The sequence below is a fragment of the Fukomys damarensis genome, unplaced genomic scaffold, assembly GCF_012274545.1.
Source record: "Fukomys damarensis isolate Sample0158 unplaced genomic scaffold, DMR_v1.0_HiC HiC_scaffold_33, whole genome shotgun sequence".
Lineage (NCBI taxonomy): Eukaryota > Metazoa > Chordata > Mammalia > Rodentia > Bathyergidae > Fukomys > Fukomys damarensis.
In genome coordinates, this window is record NW_022900945.1 from 28160584 (window position 1) to 28169888 (window position 9305).

Sequence of the window (9305 nt, forward strand, 5' to 3'; positions counted from 1 at the left end):
AATTTCTAGTTGGGAAGATGCGAACCTGGTGCTTTTGGGGACCACCTTGCTTGCTAAGTAGAGAAAGTCTGAGCCTATATATAGAGTGGAGAAAGGAAGAGAAGAGCAGGGCCAAAAGAAGGAAGCAAAAATAGGGCATGATGTGAATTCTTGAATTCACTGGGCTTTCAAATTGGATGAACTCTTACTTTGTTTCTATGAGTCAAAATCATGATTTTTAGTTCAATTTCCATTATCTTAACCTTAACTATTTTAACATAGATTCTTTTTCCTATGTGGTTCTTGGTTTTGAACCCAGGAGCACTGAGGTACAATCTCAGTCTCTTTTTATTTTCAAGACAGGTTTTGGTAAATTATCTGGGGCATCCTGAAGCTTCTGATCCTTCTGCCCCAGCCTCCTGAGTAGCTAGGATTACAAGCATGTGCCACTGCGCCCAGCAATATTTCTAAATGTTCATCACGAATCTACAGCATTAATATAGTGCCTTGCGTGTGGCTAGTCCTCCCTAGATATCTTTTGATGGAATTACAATTTGTTCATAGAATTGTTTATAACTGGGCAAAAATCTTGAGAAAACATGGGGAAAAGGAACATAAAACAGACTGTACATTAATCTTCACAGGGATACCACACTTTTGGGTACAGGCAGAGCAGAGTGGGGAGGCAGCACAGTAAGCACAGAGGGTACAAAACACAGCACCAAGTCAGGCGCGCCGGGCTCTGGATCCTCGCTCTGCTACGCAGCAGCTGTTTGACTCCAGAACACCCTGCATGAGTCTCTAAGCTTTAGTTTCCGCATCAAAATAGTAATAGTACCTACAGGTTATTGGACTATCAGGTTAAAGGTAAGGTAATAATACAGCACTTTTGGGCACTGTGAATATCCAATGTATGCTGGTTTTGTTTTCTAGTACTGGAGATGGAGCTCAGGGACTTCACACTGAACTGTATCTCCAACCCTTTTATGTTTTCCTTCTGAGACAAGTTCTCACTAAGTTGTTAACCTGTCCAGGCTGCCTGAATTTGCCATTCTCATGCTTCAGTCTCCAAGAGTGCTTAGATCAAGGTGTGTACTACCATACCTGGCTATTATTGGTGTTTTTGAAGAAAATACTGTTAGAGATTGAATTCTATAACTGAGACCTTCAAGTTGTAATTTTATCCTTGGATGGTGATTAAGGAGGTTTAGGAGGAGTAGAATGACACAGAGGAACCTAATGGAAACTAGCCTTCAACTTTGCAGGCTCCTACTTGTTCGGTGGCTTTCTGTGGTTGTAACAAATACCTGAGATAAATAATCTTAGGAGGAGGAAAAATATATTTCGGCTCCTGGTTTCAGAGGTTTCCGTCAACGGCGATGTGACCTCACCGATTCTGGCCTGGACTGAGGCACCACACGATGGATCACCTTACAGGGGAAGCTGCTCACTCCTGGAGCAGGGAGGCAAATGACAGGAAGGGAGAGGAGCACACAGTCCTTCGAGGGCACTTCCTCCAACGCCCGCTTCCTCTCACTGGGCTCCACTTCTTAAAGGTTCCACCATTTCCCAAAGTACCGCAGGCTGGCAACCAATGGGCCATTGGAGGACACTTAGCCAAACTGTAGCACTGCCCCTGATTTTTGAAACATTTATTTACTCATTTATTGTGGCACTGGGGGTGGAGTGGATTTCCCCCAACCCCCTGCATCGTGGGACTGACAACCCAGGGCCTCACACATGCTAGGCAAGTGCTCTTTCCCCAAACACATCTGAAACCCCCACTGCCCAAAATGTAAAGATTTAGAACAACCATTTTAATATCATAATCCTCTCTTCTAGTGGGAAATACATTCCAAGACCCCTAATGGATACCTGAAATCTTGGACATTATCTAATTCTACATATACTGTTCTTTTTCTGTATCCATATTAGATACTTATGGTAAAGTTCATTTGTAAGTTAGGCACAAGATGAGATTAACAACAACTACTAATGAAATAAAACAATTATAGCCAGGTGTGGTGGTTCAATTTCCAGTAGCAGAAAAAAAAAAAAAAAAAAAAAAAAAAAAAAAAAAAAGAATACAGAAAAACAAATTATGTAATAGTTTAAGTATTTTCTATGCCATTAAATATTCTCAAGAACATTTTCTTTTTTGAGACAAGGTCTCCATATGTTGCCTAGGTTGGTTTCAAATTCCTGGGCTCCTCTGCCTCAGCTTCCAGAGTAGCTGGGACTAAGGTACCTGCCACTATGCCCCTCTAAGAACATGACTTTTAATGGTGGTACAGCAATCTATTATTTGGACACATAAAATTCATTAGATATTTTCCAATATAGACTTCCCATCTTTTCTATTCTAAGTAGTACTTTCAAAACACCTCTGTGTATAATCTTTCTTCCACGCTTATTGTCTCTCAGTGTGCTTTTCTGTAAATAAGAAATAATAATAATACTATTTCTGAAAGTTAAGTTCCTACCTATAAAAGACTAAACATTGGGCCAGACCTATAAGCACTCAATACTGTTAGCCTCTATTAGTATTAGTACTAACTTTAGATAGTTCTGGTTAGTGTCCAAAACATAACTAAACTGACTACTTTGGTATTAACTACATCAAATTATGCCTTCTAAAAATAATGTCATATTTTTATAGCTTTTCCCAGAAATTTGCTTTTTCACACTACATATAATTTTCTGGATGTTTCATCAGGACTGGTAGTTGAATTATGTTTGGCTAGATTTTATTTCTGTGCCTCAGGATGTCCTTGGAGGGAAGGCGGGGGTCTTAACTATCAGAAGTAATTTCCTGGTTTTAGCGTTTAAAGGAAATAAACAAAGGCCTACTGACTTGATTGGCTAACCACTTGTTCAACAAGGTTAAACTCTAGTTAAATTACCTTCTTGATATTCTGTGGGTGGACTAGCAGCTGCAGGTCAGAAGTTCAGAACAAAAAGTGAAATCCTAGGATTAACTGTCATACTTGTATCAAATAGTCTCTGTTGAATCAGCTTCCCATGGTAATTTTTTCTGGGCGAGGCCTTGCCCACCACTGGGCGTACGCCACATGCTCACTTGGCACCAGTGAAGTAGTGCAGCGTAGGAAAGCAACTGACTGGCAGGAGACAGCTTTTCAGGGCCTTCTCTATGTCACAAGCAAGCCTTGGATACCCGCAGATTCTACAGATGTTGTTGTGTGGCAGCATGAAAAGGAAGAACACACTCACATGAACAAAGTCTACACTCTGGTTTTGCCAGTAACCAATCGCGAGACCCTCTGCCAATGACTCAGCCTCCCCACTTCTTTCTTCTTTTTTGGAAACAGGGTCTTGCTATGCTCCTCAAGCTGGGCTTGAACTCCTGGGCTCAGCAGCGCTTCCCACTTTAGCCTCCCCAGTAGCTAGGACTATGGGAGCATGCACCACACCAGCTTACTTAAGCCTTCTCCCTCAAATTTACTTTTCTAAAAGAAGTGGTAATAATACTTAGCTCATTAAGACCACCCCTAATTGACAGGACAAGAGTATTAAAAGAGTATTGAAAAAACCTTCTAACTGCCCACTCCCTTTGTGTTTCCATCGGGTTCCCACCTCTCCAGTGGTGCACTTAGGTATTTCAACTCGCACGTCCCCACTCCTGCCACCCTTTTCCCCATGGCAAGCAGTTTTTGCCATCCCTCAGCTTTGGGTGCAATTTATGCTATGGGGAAAAGGCCCATGCAAGCCCTAAATGCCTGCTAGGGTTACTAAAGCAGAGGTTCTGGGGTTCTGGGGTCCTGGGCACCAAAGTTTGGCTTAGAAAAAAGGGCTTAGGCCGTGACTCTCTGCCCCTCCAGTGGGTGGCAGGGAAGTGGTAAATGCGGATCTCTAAATGGTGCCTTGGTTGCCTAGGTGTGAAGGTTAAGTGAGTTGATGACATTTAGCACTTGGCACAGCCCCTGGAGTGTTACTAGCACTCAAGAAATGATGGAGGTTATTTCTTTCGTTGTGCTGGCAGTAGTCCATGTAGCTGGAAGGACTTCAAAGATAATCTCATTCAGATCCTTTATCTTATGTGGCAGGGAAACTAAAACAGCACAAAACAAAAGTTCACCACGATTAAACATATGCATAGTTGGGCCAGGGATTTAGCTCCGTGGTTCTACCACCTGCCTCCAAAGCACAAGGTTCCGAGTTCAATCCCCAGTAAAGCAGATGCATAGGTGGCAAAGCCAGTAGCTGAACTCAAAGCTCTCACTGCCAGCTGCTTCTCCTCTGTTCCACAATGCAATCTCTCCAGCGGCAGAAACAGTTTGAGCTAAGGCCCAAATTTACTTAATTCAATTAATTAATTATTTTGTGATTGAACCCAGAGCCTTTGCACTGAGCTACCTCTCTGTCGCTTTTTATTTTTTTTTAAATTTTGAGACAGGATCTCACTTAAATTCTCCAGGTGGGGCTCAAATTTGAGGTCCTTCCTACCTCAGTCTCCGAGAGTGCTGGGATCACAGGCATGCGCCACCGTGCCTGGCTCAGTCCTGACTTTCATGTTCATGGTCCACAGAGGTGACTAATTATCACAATGACCCATGTTAAAGACTGCGTCCTTGTAGAAAGGAAAGCATTCAATGGGAGTCACAATCCTTAAGCATCTTGTACTGGTCTTATCACGTTGATGTTGGAACACCTCAAATATTTACTGAACAGTGAGGAGCAAAACATACGATGACATTTTGTACTTGACGGCAGTGAATTCAAAGGACTGAGGATTTCAAGTCAGCAAAACCTACTGAAATTCAGGAATCAGATTTGGAGACTGCCTAAGACTTTTTTCCATAAGTTAAACAAGAAATAAAACTAATTTTAAAATGACCCAGTTGTTCTCATTTTAAATCCTAGTTTCATTTTATCCATAATCAATACTTTTTTAGCCTTTTAGCGTCTGAAGATTTATTATATATCACACTCTTAAAGAGCTTCTAATTATAGGAACATGCAGGCACATACAAAAGTAGAGGGCCTTTGATGGGTTTGTAGATTGTGATGATTCCCCATGTACCCACTGCCCACCTCGCTGCAGCAACAATCACGCATGGCTGATCCCGTTCCACCTCTGAATCCCTCCCCATCACTGGCAATGGACTTGAGATCTGACTTTTCACAATCTGACTCTGACTTTTCACAATCCCAGCCACAAGTACTTTGTTTTCTTTTTTGTACCAGGGATGGAACTTGGGACCTTGCACTTGAGAAGCCGGGTGGAACCACTGAGCTAAATCCCGGGTTCCATAAGACTGGGATGAAAGCATTTTAGGCTTTCTCTCCACCTGGCTGCTTTAGACTTAGCTTGTTTGAATGGGTTGTCAATGGATCGACACACAAGCTCTTTTCAAATGCCTTGCATAATTTTAGGTCCAGATAATTCAAGGAAAATCGGTTTGAAAATTGAACCTCTTTTAATTTGTCTGCCAGACTAGAACTGAAAAATAGAACATTTTGGATATTTTGTATTCCTTAATGAATTTCTGCCAATTCTGTATATGGTATTTCCATAAAAGTCTTGTTCTTCTTCCCTTTTCTTTGAAGAATGAAAGCGCCCTCCTTTTTTCAAGGAGCAAGAAAAGACAGCCATTCTAGACCCTTTCATCCCTCCTGATGCTGCTCAGATTTACCTGTTTGACTCCTGCCCTGACCTCAGTTTGGATATTCTGAGGGCCGCAAATCTACATGGGGTCATGGTCGTAGAGATAAGCTGAAAAAATTTCTGAAGTTCTCTTTAAAGTCACTGAATTTGAAATCCCTATCCTGAAAAGACTGAAAGGGGAAAAAAGAGGATTTCAAGTGAGACCGAAAAAACATTTCACATTTCCTTGCCAGAAACATTTTTAGATGAAAGGGTGGGCATTGATTAGGGTTTCGTGCTCAGTAGCTATCTCCTTTTCTACATTTTTATAGCTAATCGTCATATATATGTCATATGACTTCTGTTTAAATGCTCAAGTTTATTAGAGTGGAAAAAAATTCTCAATTATACAGGAAAGGAAAAGAGATTAGGAATCAAGTCCAACCATTTGCTTATTCATCTGCACATGGTTAAAAGATTTAAAAGAATCCACTGGTTTCTGTTTCACTGCTACATGCAGGCCAAGGAGCAAGGAGGAAAAAAAAAATTCTTTTCCTACCCATGGTGTAAAAATACATCTTTTTTTTGCCTTAGGGGTGAGAAATTGCTTCTTCTTCTAATATTAAGCCAAAATATCCAAACTTTGGGGAAAATGACTCCTTCTGAAAAGCTATTTTTCTAATTACCTATTGCTTTGTAAACAAATTACCTCCAAATTTGGTGGAAAACTACCATTTAATCATGCCCATGGACTCTGGATCAGCAATTCACAGGGCATAGAAGGGAGGCTTTTCTGTTTCACTGTGTCCCAGTTTTAGCTGGGAAGACAGAACTTCTAGGAGTGACTCAGATGGCAGTGCTAGAATCATTTGGAGGCTTCTCTGCTTACATTTAGCGCCTGAATTGAGATGACTCCAACTCTGTACAAAGATACAACTGTGAACTGGTGCTTACACAGGGCCTCTCCATAGACTGGGGCCTCTCATGGTTCGAGCTCTGTGAGGGGCATCAATCCAAAGTGAGCATAGCAAGACACCATGCCAAACTGTCCCACTGCCTGGCAAATTCAGATTCAGACAGTCAGTTCAGATGGAAGGGAGAAGAAATAAGCTCCATCTCTGGGTGTGGGAGTGGCCAGGCCATAGCTGCAGAAGAGGCCAAATTTGAAAAATACAATTCACCTGTCACATTGGCTCAGAGGGGCACACGGGTCTTTGTTGATGTGAAACCCTTTAATGAGCGTTTTTTTTTTTTTTGGTACTGGGGATTGAACTCGGGACCATGTGCTTGCAAAGCCGGCTGCAGAACCACTGAGCTAAATCCCCACCCAAACTATGTATTTCTTTCCTTTTTTTTTTTTTTTTTTTTTTTTTTTTTTTTTTTTTTAGGGATTGAACTCAGGTCTTTGCGCTTGCAAGGCAGGCGACAGAACCACTGACCTAAATCCCCGGCCCCAGACTATATATTTCTGAATTTTTGGGTAATGCAGGGGGAGACCACTTCCTCTGTATAGCAGGTATGGTACCAGGGATCGAACTTGAGACCGTGCGCTTGTGAGGCAGGTGGTGGAACCACTGAGCTAAATCTCAGGCCCTAACAATGAGCCTTCTTTATGAGGTGCGGAGAGTATTACTGATGTTGAATTCATCACCTTCTGGGCCCCCCTCACTAGCTACTTTTCATCTATTTCTTATCCAGTCCTTTCACAGCAGCCATTCTTTGGCTTGAATACATTCTCTGGTTTTGTTTTGTCTCTGACTGAGAACAGAGACAGAACTATGATAAATAAAAATACTCCCTATACCGGCTTCCTAGCTGTTAGGCTTGTTTTTGTCTGTAAATATGTATGAATACGTTACTATTGATAACAGTTTTCAGTGAGATATACAATTCACACACCATAAAATTCACCCAGTGTGCACAATTCAGTGGTTTTTAGTATATTCTATACAATCATCACAACTATCTAATTCTAGATCATTTTTCACTCTCCCAAGAGAAAAACAATACCCATTAGGGTTACTCTCCATTCCATTCTTCCACTGCCCCAGAAACCACTAATCTACTTTCTGGCTATGGATTTACCTACTCAGGACACTTTATATGAAGGAAATCACTCAATATATGATCTTTTGTGACTAGTTTCTTTCATATAGCATAGTACTTTAACAATTCATCTATCTTGTACAACATATGTTAGTATTTCATTCTTTTCTGGGATTGAATAATGTTCCATTGGATGGATATAAGCTTTATTCTTTTTTTTTTTTTCTTCTGTACCTGGGATCGAACTCAGGTCTTTGTGCTTGTGAAGCAGGTGCTGGAACCACTGAGCTAAATCCCTGGCCCATATTCATTTATTAAGTGGGGGACATTTAGGTTGTTTCTACTTTGGGGCTATTGTGTATAATGCTATAAATATTTGGGTATAAGGTTTGTTGCATGTGCATGTATTTTTCAGTTCTCTGGGGTATATACTTATGGGTGGAACTGCTGGGTCATACAGTAACTTTATGAGTTTTGAAGAATGGTCAAACTGTTTTCCATAGGTGTTGTTTTCTCTATCCCTACCAGCAGTATATGGGGAATCCACCTTCTTTGTACCTTTGACAATTTACATTTTCTGCTTTTTTTTTTTATTATAAATGTGCTAGAGGATAGGAAGGGTCCTGTGCTTTGTTTAAGGAAAGCTTTTCAGCTAGTTGTGGTGATATATGCCTGTAATCCCAGCACTATGGGAGGATAAGGTCGAGGACTAGAAGTTTGAGCTCATCCTGGGCAGTTCAGTGACAGTGAGATGCTGTCTCAAACTAAAAAATTGTAAGAGGGCAGGGGATGTAGCTCAGTACCAAGGTTCTGGCTTCATCCTCAGAACTACAAAACAAAACAAAACAAAAAAAGAGGGGGAGTGCCCTTTTTCAGGCCATTTACATTCCAAGAAAGCCACCAATGTGGAGATAAGTCTGACAGGGACTTTACTATTGTATGTGGAAGTTTCTGTGCCAAAGGGAGCACACATATCATCCAGTAGTATGTTCACAGTAAGAACTCTAAAGAAAGTGAGCATCATTATTGTGCCTATTTTACAGAAAGTTTAAGTAACTCATTAAAGTATGGAGTTTGGGGAAATTTCCTGCATATGTACGAGAATCTGGTGGTCCAAGTGAAACATTTTTCAAAACAAAACAAAACAAAATACTCTGGTAGACTGTGGTTGGGGACAATCTAATATAGCTTCCAATATTACACTTCCTGGTACACAAACCTAGTATAATCCTGTCATTAAATATGGGTGGGACCTATAATTGTGAGGCTATCACTCTCCTGATTAACATGGAAAAGGAGATGAAACAATGGTCCTAATCAGTTGACTCAAATAATCAAAAGGGTGATTATATTAAGTGTGCCTGATCCAATTATGTGAGACCTTAAAAGGGAAAAGCAGCAGCAGAAACATTTCCGCTGGCCTTTAAAAACAAATCACCAAGAGTCCTACAACTGCAAAGAGCTAAATTCTGCCAGCAACCACCTGAATGAGCTTGAGACGATCCAGAGCTCCAGAGCAAAGATCAGTCCTGGCTACCACCTTGGCCTCCGCCTTTGTAAGTCTCTGAGCAGAGAACTGCCCTAACTGGCCTGCCTGGATTTCTTTTCTTCCCTCCTTCCTTCCTTCCTTCCTTCTTTCCTTCCTTTCTTCCTTCCTCTCTCTCTCTCTCTCTTT